General features: G+C 43.8%; 1 protein-coding gene and 1 long non-coding RNA gene across 10 annotated transcripts in view; one reads left to right on the forward strand and one right to left on the reverse strand.

Moving 5' to 3' along the window:
• CTNNA2 (catenin alpha 2) overlaps positions 1-17,475 on the forward strand; it is a 575,368-nt gene that overhangs the window by 118,533 nt on the left and 439,360 nt on the right. The gene's annotated exons all lie outside the window — the stretch shown is intronic.
• On the reverse strand, positions 2,476-10,871 carry LOC117667951 (uncharacterized). 2 transcript variants are annotated; one of them, XR_004592182.3, is made up of 3 exons: positions 8,488-10,871; positions 7,620-7,724; positions 2,476-2,624 (listed from the first exon to the last, which is right to left on the reverse strand). It is a non-coding gene; the product is annotated as an uncharacterized LOC117667951 (long non-coding RNA). The 2 variants fall into 2 exon arrangements; XR_004592180.3 differs by lacking the exon at positions 2,476-2,624 and adding an exon at positions 5,895-6,110.

The raw sequence follows: 17,475 nt of genomic DNA on the forward strand, positions 1-17,475 counted from the left end.
AGGGGTGGGGCGAGGTGGGCAGGTCCAGCCAGGAGTGGGTTTTGGGGGTTCTCCAAACTGCACAGAATCCTAGCTAGAGGTTCTCCCGAACCCCTGCGAACCCCCAGCAGCCCATCCCTGGCTATAGGTGGTCCTCGACTTATGATCACCTCTGAGTCCAAATTTTCCGTTGCTAAGTAAGGCAGTTGTTCAGTGAGTTTTGCCCCATTTTACGACCTTTTCTTGCCACAGTTATTCAATGAGTCACTGCAGTTGTTAAGTTAGTAACACTTAACATCTGGCTTCCCCATTGACTTTGCTTATCAGAAGGTCGCAAAAGGGGATCACGTGACCCTGGGACACCGCAGCCCTCATAAATACATGACAGTTGCCAAATGTCTGAATTTTGATCACGTGACCATGGGGATGCTGCAACAGTCATTAGTGTGAACGATGGTCATAAGTCACTTTTTTCAGTGCAATTCAATTGTTATTCAGGTTTGCCAGGATTCATTCTGTGAATCGTCACTAAATGAACTGTTGTAAATCAAGGACTTCCTGTAATAGCAATAGCACTTAGACTTATATACTGCTTACTCGTCCTTTACAGTCCTCTCTATGAGGGTTACAGAGTCTGCATATTGCCCCCAACAATCTGGGTCCTCGTTTTACCAACCTTGGAAGGACGGAAGACTGAGTTAACCTTGAGTCAGTCAGGTTCAAACTACTGGCAGCGGGCAGAGTCAGCCTGTGATACTGCATTCTAACCACTGTGCCATCATGGAAATAATAATAATAGAGTAGAGTAGAGTAGAGTAGAGTAGAGTAGAGTAGAGTAGAGTAGAGTAGAGTAGAGTAGAGTAGAGTAGAATAGAATAGAATAGAATAGAATAGAATAGAATAGAATAGAATAGAATAGAATAGAATAGAATAGAATAGAATTCTTTATTGACCAAGTGTGATTGGACACATAAGGAATTTGTCTTTGGTGCATAAGCTCTCAGTGTACATAAGGAGAATAAAATACATTCATCAAGAATAAAAAGATACAACACTTAGTGATAACCATAGGGCATTAATAGGGTAATAATAATAATAATAATAATAATAATAATAATAATAATAATAATAATAATAATAATAATAATAATTAAAAATAACAGTTGAGCGACTGTGGAAAAAGAAATCGTGTGTTGTCCCGATTGTAATTGGAGCCCTTGGAGCAATACCCAAAGGGCTACCCCGCTATTTAGAAATTCTAAATTTGCCGGACTTGAACATTTTGACTCTACAAAAAACCACCTTACTCGGAACAGCTTACATCCTCCGACGATACCTTAACAGTTCCTAGGTCCTTGGTTAGGACTCAAGCTGCTGAGCTATTAACCAGCCTCAAAGGCTGTGAATCTCACTAAAGATTAACCAATAAATAATAATAATAATAAATTTATAATAATAAATTTTAAGAAGATACTTGGTTGATAGCCATTGTAACAGTGATACCCATTGTGTAACAGTGATACCCATTGTCATCAGGGCACTTGGTACCATGTCCAAGAATTTTATAAGATACATGAACAAATTGCAGCTTCCTGCAATAACTCCGGCAGAACTGCAAAAAACTGCGCTACTTGGAACATCGTACATCTTAAGAAGGTACTTGGTTGATACCTAGGATGCTGGCTGCAACCCGTATCAACCATTAGCACCAGTCAGTGGTATTTGTGACACATTTTTTAAATGTCCAGTTGACTGAGTTTCATGTTTAATGAATGAAAGAGATACAGTTTAAAAAGATACTTGGTTGATACCTAGGATGCTGGCAGCAACCCGTATCAATCATCAGTGCCAGTCAATAATATTTGTGACACATTTTGACTGAGTTTCATGTTTAATGAATAAAAGTATCATCCCCATCCTCCTCATCATTATTCTATGAACACATTACACATTGAATGCTGTCTACGAGGCTTTTTTTTTTTTAATTTGATTTATATATCGCCCTTCTCCGGAGACTCAGGGCGTCTTACAATGCGTTAAGCAATAGCCTTCATACTTTTTGTAGATTTATACAAAGTCAGCTTATTGCCCCCACAAACTGGGTCCTCATTTTACCTACCTTAGAAAGGATGGAAGGCTGAGTCAACCTTGAGCCTGGTGAGATTTGAACTTGCAGTAATTGCAGGCAGCTGATGTTAATAACAGTGCTTTAGTCTGCTGTGCCACCAGGCTCGGCAGGTTTGTGCAGTTATTAAGAATTAATGGAGCAACCCATTAAGAATGGCTCTGAAATCCATCTCTTTTTTATATGCATTTCACTAGCGGACCTGTGGGAGAATTTGGGATGCTTTCGCAAACCCATCTTTGAAACGAGCGTGGCAGTTCCTGGCCTCATGCGGTTCTTCTCAGAGGAACTGATTGTATGAATTATTCCTGTCAAATCTATTATCACAGTTGTCAGCTGTGGAAGAATAACTTCGGTGCAATGTTTTATAGAGTGTAATCACACGTTCCAAGTTAGGTTTTAATTATAGTCCCAGCAACATATTTCATGGCATCGATTAATTTTTATTTACATATGCTTCGATTTTATTCATGTACTTTTCTTGAATGAAGTTCGCGGGCTTTCAGTTGGAACAGAGACCCTTTCAAAAAGAGAAAAAAGAGAAGCCATTGACTGGTAATCATGACAGGCCTGTCTTATAACTGGAAGCATTCTTTAACAGGTGGTCCTTATTTCGTGACTGCAATTGGGACCGTCAGCTTAGGCGTTAAGCAAAACAGTCGCTAAGTGAAATTGCAATTTTGCTTTCGGCCTGACGTTAGCTTTCCTTTGCTTTACTGACCTGCAAAGTTTGTTAATGTGAAGATGGGTTGCAAAGTTATTTTTTTCAACACCCCTGTAACTGAGAAGAGTCTTCTTCTGGCAGGAAATAAAATAAAATAAAAATAAAGCAAATATTGTCTAATGAGACTGCAGAGCCAAAACACTTTAATTTCTGGAAACAGCTGCATTAAAAATAAATTATTTAACTCCTCCTCTCTTCCTCCTCCTCCTCTTCTTTTCTTCCTCTCTTCTTCCCCTCCTCCTCTTCATCTTCCTCTTCCCTCTCCTCTTCCTCCTCCCCCTCTCTTCCTCCCCTCCTCCTCCTCTTCCTCCTCTCCTCCTCCTCTTCCTCTTCTTCCTCTTCCTCCTCTCTTCCTCTCCTCCTCTTCCTCTTCCTCCTCTCTTCCCCTCCTCCACTTCCTCCTCCCCTCCTCTTCCTCCTCCCCATCTCTTCCTCCCCTCTTCCTCCTCCTCCTCCTCTTCCTCTTCCTCCTCCTCCTCCTCCTCTTTCTCTCCTCCTCCTCCTCTTTTTCTGTTGAACTGGTAAGAACAGAATAGAGAGCATGCTAAATTTAATTGTGCCACCAGTGAACTAGTATTGATGTATCTCTAACTATTTTTTTTTTAACTGGGGGAAAAATATTTATAACCAGTTTTTGCAATTTGCTATCTGTTTCAATTGTTATTCAGCTTTGCCAGGATTCATTCTGTGAGTTATTATGTGCTAAATGTCACTCTATGCAAATATTTTGTTGTTAGTCCTCTCAGGTCCTCTCCAAATCCATTAATTATTTTACAGCTCTTAGAAAATAGAGATTGCAAAAGGCATTATATTCTCTGGTCCTGGGTGATATGAAGCACTTGGGATGAATGAACAGACACTGTGTAAAATCTTAGAAAATATATTGCAGTTTACCTTTTTGCAGTAATATTTTTAATAACCTTAAGCAGTGAGCAATAAGCTAATTACCAAAGGTAGTCAAAATAGTAAGGAAAATTTTAAAAAAACACAGCTCTACATATCTCAGTTTATCCCGTTGTCCTAAATTAATGTACTCTCTCCTACTGCAATTTTTAACTAAAATTTATATAGATGTTAACTTCTGAAGTACACGCACCGAATTCAGCCAAATCCTGAATTCAGGCTGACCTGAACTGAATCTGTCCTCAAACTGAATTTTTGCAATGAATTTCCTATGAAGATCTGCAATGGAAGGACAGAGCATTTGAATGATATAGGATTTTATAATGACACCGAAGAGCATAGAGACTCCAAACTGATGACATGTTTGACCCCACCTTCAGGCTCAGCTCGGTCATCTCTTATACACAGTACATTGTGTCGAAAATATTGTGTTCTGTTCCCCGTCCTCACACAGACAAATGCAATATCAAACACGCCTGCCAATAATTTATTGTATAAACAGACCAGAATTCCTGGCAGACAAGAGTTCTGGCAGCTAACTGTAAAACGCCTGCCAAGTCCAATTAGTACTCCCAAAAAGCAGGAGAGGCCTTATCTGCAGTCCGTTTCCAGAGCGACAAATTATTCACAAGAGTTTAGTCCAAAATATATCTGAGCCCAAGTGCAGGATTCACGATGTGACTCTTTAGAGTTTAAACTTTTGTCTGTCACAAAGCCTGCCGAGCAATCACGCCCCCTTTTATCCCTTGTGGGGCGTGGCTCAGTGACTCAACTCAATCCCTGGCCCTCCCATGCCTCTTCCTTTGCTGCGCACGCTTCTCCCTCCGACGCTGCCTGGGATCAAGCCAGGATTCATCATTATCACTCTCTATCAATGGGTGCTCCGAAATGCCTTCCTCCTGGCCCATCCCAGGCTGTTCCTCCTGGCCTTCGGATGGAACCTGAGGCATTGCCAGAGAGGAGGGTCCTGGAGAGGGAGGCCTTGTCAGTTCCTCCCCCTCACCTTCTGAGTCCTCTTCCTCCATGAGGACAGGCTTGGGAGTCGGAGTCACAACAGATTGTTGGAAAGCAGGTCACAACTCTGTCTCAGAAGGGAATGCATTCTGTCATGACTGAGAGGGGGTTGTCCCAACATTCCCGCTCATGACAAAGATTGCAGTGTCTCAACTTCATGGATCCCGATTAACCACCGGGATGGGGGGGCAAGATCATAATGACATTTCAATCTCTTCTTCATGTTTCTCAGGACTTCATTCAGGCTTGACAAGATCTCCTTTGAATCTGAGCCCAGATGTAGGAGATGACCAGGCTGGGCCTGAGGGAAGGGTCAAATGTGTCATAAGTCTCGAGTCCCTCCTCTTCTACAAGAGATCTAAGTCCAGCCTACCTTGAATTCCATTCAGTCTTATCGGCCGCCAGCTCGCTTTGACCATTTAGTAGTTCAGATTCTTGTAGAGAGCTTGAGTGTGGAATAAACCTGTGTACATTCACTTGAACTGCCGTGACTCCTGATTGATACTAGATTTGTAACTCAGATGTGTAATCCTTGAGAAGCCCAGCTTTGTTTTGTGGACGAGGGGAACCGGTGAATATAGTTGTGGTTATGCCCATCAATCTCTTCTGTGTCTATAGCCAGAGGTGAGCTACAAAAATTTTAGCAAGGGATTCTCTGCCCGGTTGCTGGGTGGGCGTGGGCATGGTGGACATGGCCTAATTGACTTCCTCCACCATGGGGGGGGGGCATTTTTGCCCTCCCTGGGCTCTGGATGCTTTCCTGGAGCCTCCGGGAGGGTGAAAATGGTCTCCCCAGGCTCCAGCGGCCCTCTGGAGGCCGGAAACGGGCCCGTTTCCCAAACTTCCGGTAGGCCCGTTTTTGGCCCTTCCCGAACCTCCACGCGTGCCCTGCACTTACCTGCACCCAAAACGGGCTGCGTGGGGATTTCTGGGAGGGGAGGGGCGGGATGGGCAGGGCCAGCCAGGAGTGGGATTTGGGGGTTTTCCAAACTGCACAGAATCTTAGCTAGAGGTTCTCCCGAACCCCTGCAACCCCACCCGTGTCTATATCAAATGTTTTTGTCTCACATTCTGCAGCTACCTGACCAGCTAATGTAAGTTACCCACTTCCTGCTTGCAATTTTTCAGTTTCTTCTGTTTCTGGAAATTCTGGGGACTTCCCTTGTCTTCTTTATCTGTCTTATCTGGCAGCGGTTTCAGCATTCCACGCCATGGTCGATGCCATTTTGTTACGAATTTCCTCAAGGAATTGCATGGCATGCATCCATCTGTTATACCTCCTGTGCCTCCTTAAGGTTTTTTTTCCCTCATGCTCTGATATTTTCATTAAAATTCTTTGAACCTCTGGCTTCAATAGATCTCTCTCTGAAAAGAGAGGAAGAACATGGTGTGCTTTTGCAGGATGAAACACAATTTCAGACATTTTCATGAAGGGCAGGATCAATTCCACAAAGACAAAGGAGATCTTCAGACCAAATTTTCTTTCTAAGAGTCACAGCCGCCTTCGGCTTATTATTATTATTATGGTTTGTTGCACAGCCAGCTAGATATTTAGAATGGATTTGGCATTCTTGTCAAAACTGTTGAGTCCTTCCCAAGGACCGTGGACAGGTAAATGTTGTTTGATGGTGTTTTAGAGATATCACCGCAGGATGTAAATTGTTTCACCAAAAGCTGCCTTTTGCAGTTGACTTTTGGTGGTTTTTGTCAATGCTGATGGGATTCAAGTGGCACTTCAGATGTTTTGGTATTGCACCCAGGCGCACTATTAATAGAAGTGCTACTCCTATTGGTAGTGCCATTGCTTTCTTTTGCCACAGCTATTCTACATCTATTTGCAAGTCTTATGCACCCTCATCATCACATTTCTAATGGCTCCCCATTCCATAATATATATCATTTTTTTTAAAAAAAAAAATCTTAATCTTATGCTTTTCTTTCTGATTTCAGTTGGGCGTTTCCTTCCTTCCTTCCTTCCTTCCTTCCTTCCTTCCTTCCTTCCTTCCTGCCTGCCTGCCTGCCTGCCTGCCTGCCTGCCTGCCTGCCTGCCTTCCTCCATCTATCCCTCCATCCCTTCCTTCCTTCCTTCCTTCCTTCCTTCCTTCCTTCCTTCCTTCCTTCCTTCCTTCCTTCCTTCCTATTTCTTTTTCCTATCTAAGCAATATTCAAATTTTCACCCTTCTCGACAGTATTGTATTGAAAAAAAAATAACCAACTCTTTTAGTTTACACAGTATTCATCTTATTGTGACCCTGGATCATCACAGATTCAGTTAGAAATGGCATTGATATATTGATTGCAGAGGTTTCATGTTGCAGCTTCCTTCTAAAATTTCTTATATCTGAACTAAAACTGTCACTCAGGTATGCTTACTAAGGACTCAATTATTACATTCCACGTCTGAAGGAATGAGATTGCTTACCTCATATCTCTGTCAAGGGAGAACCTAACCTTCCTCACAAGTTATAACAACTTATCCATTATAAGCAGTCCTTATGGGGTTTCAGCTCGTTTAATCTTGCATTTTTCGTATGTTTTAACTTTTCGATGTTCATACTGAGATGCCTAGCTTAAATGGCAGTCGTTTGTTACCCATCAACATTTTTTTTAAAAAAAAAAATCCTCATCTTACTCCTTGCTGTTCTCAGTTCTTCAATCCTAAAACTTCATTTATTAATTAAACCCAATTCATTTGATTAGACACGAGGCATTTATAAAACACTGCATGTGAAGGAGTGAAAAAAGAGACCAGACATAGGAGAGGAGCAGAGAGAGCTAGAAAGGTGGTGGAGTTAAGTGTGTCATCAATTTAGAATCGTTTCATTCCCGCAATCACTCCAGGGCCAACCCCTCCTGAATTCCATTGACCCTTACCTGGCACCAATTTAGTGTTGAACTTCAGCTGTTCAGATTTCTTGCATATAGGCTTGTGTAAATCTTCTATGCTGACATCTTACGAACGGTCCTGATTCTTTGCGCCTGACAAAGACAAAGTTTTGGTTATAATTTACCAGGCAGAGAAGATCCAGGATTAGATACAGCACAATTTTTTTGAATTCTATCACTGTACTTGAGTCCAGGAGCCAGGAGGAAATGTCTTCTAATGTCTGTAACACCTGAGCAAAATTTCTCAAGTTACCAGCATCCTCAATACACAAAGTCTCAGTGAATGAAGATGCTGGTTACTTAGCTACTAGCTGGGTTACTTTGGGTCAGCCCCTTTCTCGCAGCCCTAAGAAAAAGGCAATGGCCAGCCATCTCCAAAAATGTTGCCGAGAAAACTGTAGGGACCTGACCCTATAATTGCCAAAGTTACTCAAGTGTTACCAGGGATGAGCTCTGTGCATGCATGTAGGTTGGCATGTGCGCTCACATTTGCTTATCGGTAGCGAAGTAAGTGGATACCACCCCTGGTGCAAACAGACGTTGCTATTTGCAAAGAGGGAGGTGTAAGATTTGGGTGTCTTCAACTTAACAGTCTTCATTTAGTGACCGTTCGAAGTTACAACAGCACTGAAAAAAAGTGACTTATGACTGGTTTTCACATTTATGACCGTTGCAGCATCCCCTTCGGTCCAAATTCAGACGATCTGCAACTGGTTCGTATTTATGACGGTAGTCCCGGGGGGGGGGTCATGTGAGGTCCCCCTTTGCGGCCTTCTGACAAGCAACAGTCAACGGGGAAGTCAGATTCGCTTAACAACCGTGGCAAGAAAGGCCGCAAAATGGGGGCAAAACTCACGTAACAACTGCCTTGCGTAGCAATGAAAATTTTGGGCACAACGTCGGTCGTAAGCCGAGGTCTACTTGTGCAGACTATGAAGCCTTTTCAAAGCAAAAAATAAAAATAAAAATAAAAATTGCAGGGAAAACTCCTGTTGTTCCTGTATGCGCAGTGTCAGCTTCCAAGCTGCCATAAGGAAGGAGAGGAGAGGCTGGAACTTTCATCTACTTAATTCCCCTGAAGAACTGTCTCCACGGAGATGGGATGGGAGGGGGGGCATTCCTGTGAACTGACGGAGATGGGATGAGAAGAGTGGCTTGGAAGATGGCCAATGAGACGCAGAGAATTGGGAACCGGAAAGAGAGGTTTTGGGGGGGCCAAAGTTCAGTGCTAACTGCGCATTGAGTCAGGGTCAGTTCGTTATGCTCAATAAAGAGAAAAATTTCCTCAAAGATCGGGCGTTTGGAAATTCATTTATTTGGAGATAACAACGAAGCTTGACACGTAGTCTAAATGCAGTTGTGTTCCTTCAGGCCATGATCAAATCAGCTGGGGCTGCTGGGGGTTCACAGGGTTCGGGAGAACCTCTAGCTAAGATTCTGTGCAGTTCAGAGAACCCCCAAATCCCACTCCTGGCTGGCTCCTCCCACCCTGCCCCTCCCCTCCCAGGAGTCCCCACACGGCCTGTTTTGGATGCAGGTAAGTGCAGGGCTGGCACGGAGGCTCAGGGAGGGCAAAAAAAAGGCCTACCGGAAATTCGGGAAGGCTGGAAACGGGCCCGTTTCTGGCCTCCAGAGGGCCCCTGGAGCCTGGGGAGGCTCCCAGAGGCTCGAGGAAAGCCTCTGGAACCCAGGGAGGGCAAAAGCACACCCCCACCCCCGCTGTGGTGCAGGAGGCCGACTAGGCCACGCCCACCATGGCCACACCCACCCAGCAACCAGGCAGAGAACCCCTTGCACAAATTTTTGAAGCCCACCCCTGAGTGTTACTCAAAAGCCCAGACCACCTAAAGTTATATCTCCTTTAGTATAAACATTTATATATTGTTTCTGGAGCTCCCGTTCGCACGCTTTGTACCTTGTTTATTGCTGACCCGTCTTAGCTTATCATCCCCATACGTTTATTTTATACAGAACCAAAAGGGGATAAAACTCACGCAACAAAGAAAATTTCGTGAGATAAATTGCAATAAATGTTTTTATTGCAAGGTGACATTCGCTAGGTGCTGCACCGCCAGCTTGGAGAGCTGAAAGAAGATTTAAAAAGTTCTTCCTCCTCCTTCCAGCCTCTCCAGGGAACAGCAGAAGTTTACAACAATTAAAATCTATACAGTTAATCTCTACCTTTAATGGCCCGTGTCTTATGCGAAGCTGCGGGTGATTGGTTCCAAACCCGTTTTAATAGCCTTAGGAAAATCCGGATGCTGTATAGTCTTTAAGTGACATTGATGTTTTTGTCACTCTGAAGCTAGTCAGTCATAATGAGCTTTTAAAATAGACAACGATAGGTTTACTGGCCATGATGGGAAAGGAAGCCGTGATAATACTTTTGCCCCTCCCAACCCTCCCTTTTTTTTTAAAAAAAAAAAAATTGATATAGCATTAAGAGTCACTTGAGACAAATAGAGGGAAGCTATTTAAAGGCAGTTAATGATGCGGCTTAGAATTTTGGAAAGTTGGAGTGGGAGTGTGAATCACTGTCAGAAGAATTGCTAATCACTGTTATTTAAAGAAGTGGTTGTACCTCAGGCTTCATTAAATATAAAAGTGTTGGCCCCGTTTGGAGCAATTATACCTGACAGGCACGGGTGGATCCCTCCCCTGTTTGAAAAATCTCCCAAGTCCTCTGTACTGTAAGGCCAGCAGTAAGTTTCGCACATTCTTAAAAAAAGGAGGGGAAAAAAAAGAAAACACCACCAGAAAAGCAATTCATTAGGGGATGATCTCTAGTGTATTGATGGCGGGCAGTTCTCTTGCAAAATAAAAAGGAAACGGTGATGAACAGACCTGCGCTTTCAAAGAGAGAAAAGGCCGGGATCCATTGGAAAACAAAGCACTTACCTTGATAGATAGGCATCTCATTCAAGCTTAATGACAGTTGTTACAGTACAACACAAAATGTATTGATTGTGCTTCTTAAGTTGTGATTGTTCTTACATTGCGTTCATGTTCCCAGCATATGGACGTGTTGAGGATGAAGAGTAGGATGGTTAACGTCACATTCGAAGGGGAAGGGAAAAAAAAACAACAAACCCATGCATCCAGACCATGATTAATAAGGAACTTTGGGGCAGTGTTTCAGCCTGTGCCCTGTTTTTAATTCATTGGTCGCATGCAGGGGTGAAATCCAGCAGGTTCTGACAGGTTCTGGAGAACCGGTAGTGAAAATTTTGAGCAGTTCTGGAGAACCGGTAGCAGAAATTTTGAGTAGTTCGGAGAACCGGCAAATACCACCTCTGGCTGGCCCCAGAGTGGAGTGGGAATGGAGATTTTGCAATATCCTTCCCCTGCCACGCCAACCAAGCTACACCATGCCCATCAAGCCATGCCCACAGAACTGGTAGTAAAAAAAATTGGATTTCACCACTGGTCACATGTCATTAAAGGTAGAATCCTTGGAGGTCTTCTAGTCCAACCTCCTGCCCGTGGCAGGAGTCCTTATATCATTCCGGATAAATGGTTGTCCAGATTTTCTTGAAAACCTCCATTGATGCAGCAGTCACAACTCCCAAGAGGCAAGCTGTTCCATTCATTAATCATTCTCACTGTCAGGGCAGTCCTCCTTATTCGATCCTCCTTTGGCGAGCTTCCACCCATTGCTTCTTGACTTTCCCTCGGATGCTACGGAGAGTAAATCAACACCCTCTTCCCTGTGGGAGCTCTTCAAGTATTGGAAGATGCTATTAGGTCTACTTAAGCCTTCTCTTCCTTAGACTAAACAAACCTAGTTTCTTTAGCCTTTAGATCGAGCCTCTGGACCACTTATCATCTTCGATGCTCTTCTCTGCACTCTTTCTAGGACCGCACCATCTTTTTTCTATCATGGTGGCCAGAACTGAAGGGATAAGAATAGTTCTGACGACTCACATCAAGGAAGCCTGTCTTAGTCCATCTTGTAGTTTTGGTTCTCATAGTTGCCAAGCAGGAGGTGAACATCAATCTTTTTCTCCCCATTGTTCTCCTGATCAAGTACTGGGAAGCACACTGCCTTCTCATCAGATATAACCATCAACATTTAGGACTAGCGGTTGATTTGGCTGCACAGCCATCCAAAATTGTGAACTTGTTAAAAATTCAGCTGAACACGTGAGTGGAGGCTTTGGGTATTTTTTAAGGACTTAGTATCTTAGTAGACTCCTGGTAAAAACTATGGAAGAAATGAATGAAAGCAACAGTGAAAATGGAATAAGGAAAGGTAAGGTCTAGAAAAACCAAAGCATTGATTTGGTTTTGAGGCTTTTTGGGGGGTTCTTTTTGGATGCTGGAGGCATTGCGGTGGCTGAGTGGTTAAGACGTTGAGCTTGTTGGCTGGAAAGCCAGCAGCCTAGGTTTGAGACACAGGTTCTATGTGAAAGGGTGAGCTCTCCTGTCCTCGCCCCAGCTCCTGCCAACCTAGCAGTTCGAAAGCATGTAAATGCAAGTAGATAAATAGGTACCACTTGGTTGGGAAGGTAACAGTGCTCCGTGATGTCATGCTGGTCACGGGATCGTGAAAATGTCTTTGGACATTTGAGTGCTGGCTCGATAGCCTTGAAACGGAGATGAGCAATACCCATTATAGTCGGCAGTGACTAGCGGAGTAAAATCCGCAGGGACCCCATAGAAGCAATTTCCATGGAGATGAACCTTTATCCATGGTTCTTTTCACACAATATATATAAATGTCTTCACACAAATGGGAAAATCAGAATCCTCGGTTGATTGCAGACAGTTGCCCTTTAGAGAAACGCATGGGCTGAAACGCATCCATGGGACACAATTAGGAATGTTAAACAGCGAGTCATTTAACTCCGAGAATGTGAAGTCTAGGAAGGACCTTGAAAATCCTCCCCTCAAAATGTTCTCCAGTTGTCAGCCGACGGAGGTAGTCTGGACAAGAAGCACAAAACCTGACTCCTTTATCTCAACCTTACTCATCTCCTGACTGACCTTGAGGACACAGATTGAATTTACAGGTGGTCACATAACATCTCCCAGTCTCCGGTCTGCTTCCTTGGAACCAAAGTAGATCATGTGTCTTTCAGAAGTTCCTCCCCTCAGTCCTTTGTTACTAGCCATGTTGATTTGGAGCGATGGGAACTGAGGTCCAGAGCTTTAGGAGGATGAAAGCTGCCAAACCTTGCTAACAATACCTTATAATTACGATCCTGGCAGTCAATAAGTTCTGCTGAGAATTCATGAGTAAGACAAGAGCCAGGAAAAGCACAACATGGATTCTATCCACTGCAGGCTTAAATAAGATAAGTAAATAGTAACAGTTTTTATTTTATTTTTTGTCCTCACCACCAGTGGTAGGATGGGTCATTTGCTCTGATTTCAATAGTCTTCGGAATCGGAAGGAGCATGTGTGTCACACCTGCCCCAATTTGGGCTCCTAGGAAAGAAAGACCCTCGACTCCATTTATGTGAAAGGTGTACTTTTACTAAAAGCCAAGTGACTATAGAGATTCTCAGTCACCCAGGTCATAGTTGCCCCAAAGGTGCTTTTTCAAGAGGCAACTGGACTTTTCCGGGTTTTTTCTTTTTTCTTTTGAAGAAGCTTCTTGGATGAGAATCGAAATGTCTTCAAAGAAAAACCAGAAACTCTAGTTGCCCCTTGAAAAAGCACCTTTGGGTAAAAGCCAAGTGGTTACAATGCAGCAAAACCAGAACTAAAAGTTTTCGTGTGAATATCCCCTAGTTAACTTTTCCTTTCCCGTTCCTGCCCCCTGTTATCTCCCTATTGCCCAATTAATTTCAAAGGAATTGTTTTGATAACTTTTCTTGCATTGGCGGGCTAGATGGTGAGCCATTGCATTCTCCTCCGAAGTCTCTGGCCTTGGGACAAGTAGTTTCGGTTTCCCCCTTTCAAGGAGCTCCCTCCCCTTCATAGTCTATGGCAGGTTGGCATCTAGCAAAGCAAGGCTGAAGCTCAGAACGGCAGTTCTGACAATGTGGGAGAATCTCCAATGAGATGGGAGGGAGGTGTTAAGAGGGGCCTAGCTTAGAGTCCTTCCACTGCAAAAAAGCTGTGCTGGCCTGACCTTCCCCACAATCCCTGAGGCCTTGTCTGATCGTTCCCAAGGGAATGCATTCAGTCTGAGGGAGATTCTTGTAATGTGGGTGACTAGCAATAAAGTGTCTGCATGAGACTATTCACGAGTGGTTCTGGTTGATTGTATCAGAGTTTGTTGTAGAAATCAAATCCAGAAAGCACACACAGGTAACTGATTCAGCAGGATTCAGTACTTCTTTATATACATAATAACACATGAGACATATATGCAATACCAAGAGTGGTTCTTCCCACATGGTAGTAGTTACAAGTAAAACACAGGCAGAGAAGAGAACAGTTTCAGTTCAGAGTTGCAGACTAGTTTGCAGCTTCAGAGTTTAGAGCTTAATACAGAGCTAAATCATGCCCAGGCTCCAAACTGTTTCAGTTTCCAAACAGCCCTCATTGGCTGACTTAGTTGCTATGCCTATTCATTGGCTAACCTTGTTACCATGTCTTCCCACTCTGGTACACTCTGACAGATTGTACTTGACGGACCATCATGTCTTCAAAGAAGAAGCCCCAAAGATGCTTTTTCAAGTGGCAACTGGACTTCCTGGTTTTTCTTGAAGACATTTCGCTTCTCATCCAAGAAGCTTCTCCAGCTTCTTGGATGAGAAGCTTCAGAAACGTCTTCAAAGAAAAACCAGAAGGTCCAGTTGCCTCTTGAAAAAGCACCTTTGGGACAACCAGGTTCTGGATGACTGAGTATCTCCATAGACATTCAAAGAGGAAGAGAGCCCAAACATTTTTTTTTTTAAAGTTAAATTCTAAAAGAAAATCCCCAATAAGACCAGAGTTTGCTCTGTGGTCAGGCAACTCAGGGAGTAAGGAAAACCTAGACGAGGGAGAATTAGAACAGATTGTCTTGGAAGTTACGCACTTTCCGTAAGGCCCTGAAGACGTTTTTATTTCAGCAAGCTGGCCTGGCCTGCATAGGTTTTATGGGTTAGTTTTTTAATTGTATTGCTAGGGGTTTTAAATTGGGGCGGCCGTTTAATTTATTTTTAATTATTTTAACTTTTATATTGTATGTTATTTTAATTCTCGGCTGTTCACCGCCCTGAGTCCCTTCGGGAAGAAGGGCGGGATATAAATTAAATAAATAAATAAATAAATAAATAAATAAATAAATAAATAAATAAATAAATAAGTAAGTTGCCCTACTGATTGGTCAGATCTCTGAGCACTACTCTTTGTCCAGTTTCCCAGGTTAAAATGCCGATAGTTTGCTGTGTTAAAATTATTCTTGGTGTTGTGGTCCACCAGTGGCTAGCGGAGCTGGCAGCAGAGTCGGACAGTGAGGAGGTTGGGGAGAAACATGGGCCAGTCCTAGGGGCTGGGGAAACCTTGGACGAGGACTCTGCGTCAGAGGCAGAGAAGGAGCTAGACAGCGGTGAGGCAGAGGAACAGCTGGAGCCTGTTCCCATTGTGCGCATGTGCAGAGCTGCCGGAAGACAAGGACAACTAAGAAAGCAGGGTCGATTTGGGAGTAAAGTCACACCTTGAAGGTGATTGGCCCCTCCCATAGGAAAAAAAAAAGAGGAGTGAATGGGGAGTGGGCTTTTGCAGGAAACAATTCGGTCGGTCGTTTCAAGAGTGGGAAGATCTGTCCGTGACTCTGTGCCAAGTTTTGCCTTGCACTGAGTTTGGAAACTAATAACCTGACAGCTTTCCAAGCGAGATAAGGTCTGTGTTGATAAATATTCCTCTGAAAGACTGTTTTTCCAGGCCTTGCTGACTGTGAATGAAAGGAATTCACAGTCGTGCAAATAAAAGGGGTTTTGCCGGGACCAAGACTCTGCTTCCTGCTTTTTAAGGGAGCGGAGGTCAGAATACGTGCGGGAAACATGGGAAAAAAGTGTCTTTGGATTCTCTTACCTGGACGACCCTGAATCCTTCTGCTTTGCCAACTTTGCCGAAGACTTAGATTCCTTTTAAAACCCCTGACATCCTCCATCTCCAAACAAGAGTGTGGCATCTTTTAATACCACAGATGCACAAATCTGAAATTTCTCGCTTTTTGTTATGGATTTTAAATCCACCATGCCGCACTGATGCCATCCCGCTGCTCAGAGCCTAATAATGCCTTTTATTCACAATGTTCCCTCAGTCCATTTGCAAAACATCTCCTGCTGTTCTTCTTTTCGGAGGCTACAGTAATAAGAAGGAAGGTAAAGGTAAAGGTTCCCCTCGCACTTATGTGCTAGTCGTTCCTGACTCTAGGGGGCGGTGCTTATCTCCGTTTCAAAGCCGAAGAGCCAGCGCTGTCCGAAGACGTCTCCGTGGTCATGTGGCTGGCATGACTCAACGCCAAAGGCGCACAGAACGCTGTTCCCTTCCCACCAAAGGTGGTCCCTATTTTTCTACCTGCATTTTTGATGTGCTTTCAAATTGCTAGGTTGGGCAGAAGCTGGGACAAGTAACGGGCGCTCACCCCGTTACGCGGCACTAGGGATTCGAACCGCTGAACTGCCGACCTTTTGATCGACAAGCTCAGCATCTTAGCCACTGAGCCACCACGTCCCTATCAATAATATATAAATTGGCACATGTCTTTTCGAGGCTCCGCGTTCCTTTTACAAAATCAGCTTCCATTATATCCAAAGATCGGCCTTCCATGAAACAGCCTTTTTATAGGTCATGATTTTTGCTCCCTTGTTGATTGGCTGTTTTGTAGGTGTGATCCCTGCTTCCGACATGCCTCAGCCATTGGCTGTGTCAAATTGTCATAATGTTGTTAAGCAGCTGCTAGCGCTTAAAACAGGTGTTAGGAGGAATGGTTGAACTGAGTATAGGGAGGGCCAGAGCAATGCAGAAGGAAGCATAGTATTCATAGACAGCTGAATAAAAAAAAGAGATTTGGCACGATAAAGTGGCAAACTCCTTTCAGAATTATAGGCTAATAATTTTCCTTGAAGTTCCAAGACTTTTTTTTTTTTTTAAGGTCAATAGTTTGAAATTTTCTACAGTATTTCTTTTGGGAAAGGGGCATCTTTTGCTTTTGAAATCATCTTCTATTTAGACCAGAGAATATAACATATATATATATTTGCAATACAATAGTAGATGATTGCAAACTGAATTGGAGCCAGCAGGGTGGTATGACTTTTTAAGCTGGCACATGCAACGTTTAGGTTGACTCAACAAAAGTGTAATTCATAAATTGTGCAAAGGTACATGTTCCTTTTGACTCCCATCTCTAGTATTTTGTCCAGTTCTGAGCACTTCAGTTTTAAGCATTGCGTTCGGAACAGGCCTTCTCTGAGAGAGACGGGTAGTGCAAAAACGTGAAGAATAAAGAAAGAAAAAAGGTGGAAGGAAATAGTGGTGGGATTCAAATAAATTAACAACTGGTTCTCTGCCCTAATGAATGGATGGGTTGGTGTGGCCATGGTGGGCGTGGCCATGGGGTGTGACAGGCAGCACTCGGCCTCCTGCAACCCCCGGGAGCTAAAACGGCTGCGGGACCCCCATTTTCCACCTCCCTGGGCTCCGGAGGCTCTCTGGAGGCTGGAAAGAGGCCCATTTTCACCCTCCACGAGCCTTTACGAGGCCCATTTTCCACCTCCCCAGACTCCACGCACCCCCTGCACTTACCTGGGATCCAAAATGGGCCGCGTGGGGACTCCTGGGAGGGGTGGGGAACGGCCAGCTGGTCGTTGGAACTACTGGTTCACAGAACTGGGCGTAAAAATTAACACCCGGTTCACTTGAACTGGTCCAAACCGGCTGAATCCCACCTCTGGAAAG

Source organism: Pantherophis guttatus, chromosome 8 (assembly GCF_059756535.1).
Source record: "Pantherophis guttatus breed Tessera chromosome 8, ASM5975653v1, whole genome shotgun sequence".
In the NCBI taxonomy this organism is placed as follows: Eukaryota; Metazoa; Chordata; class Lepidosauria; order Squamata; family Colubridae; genus Pantherophis; species Pantherophis guttatus.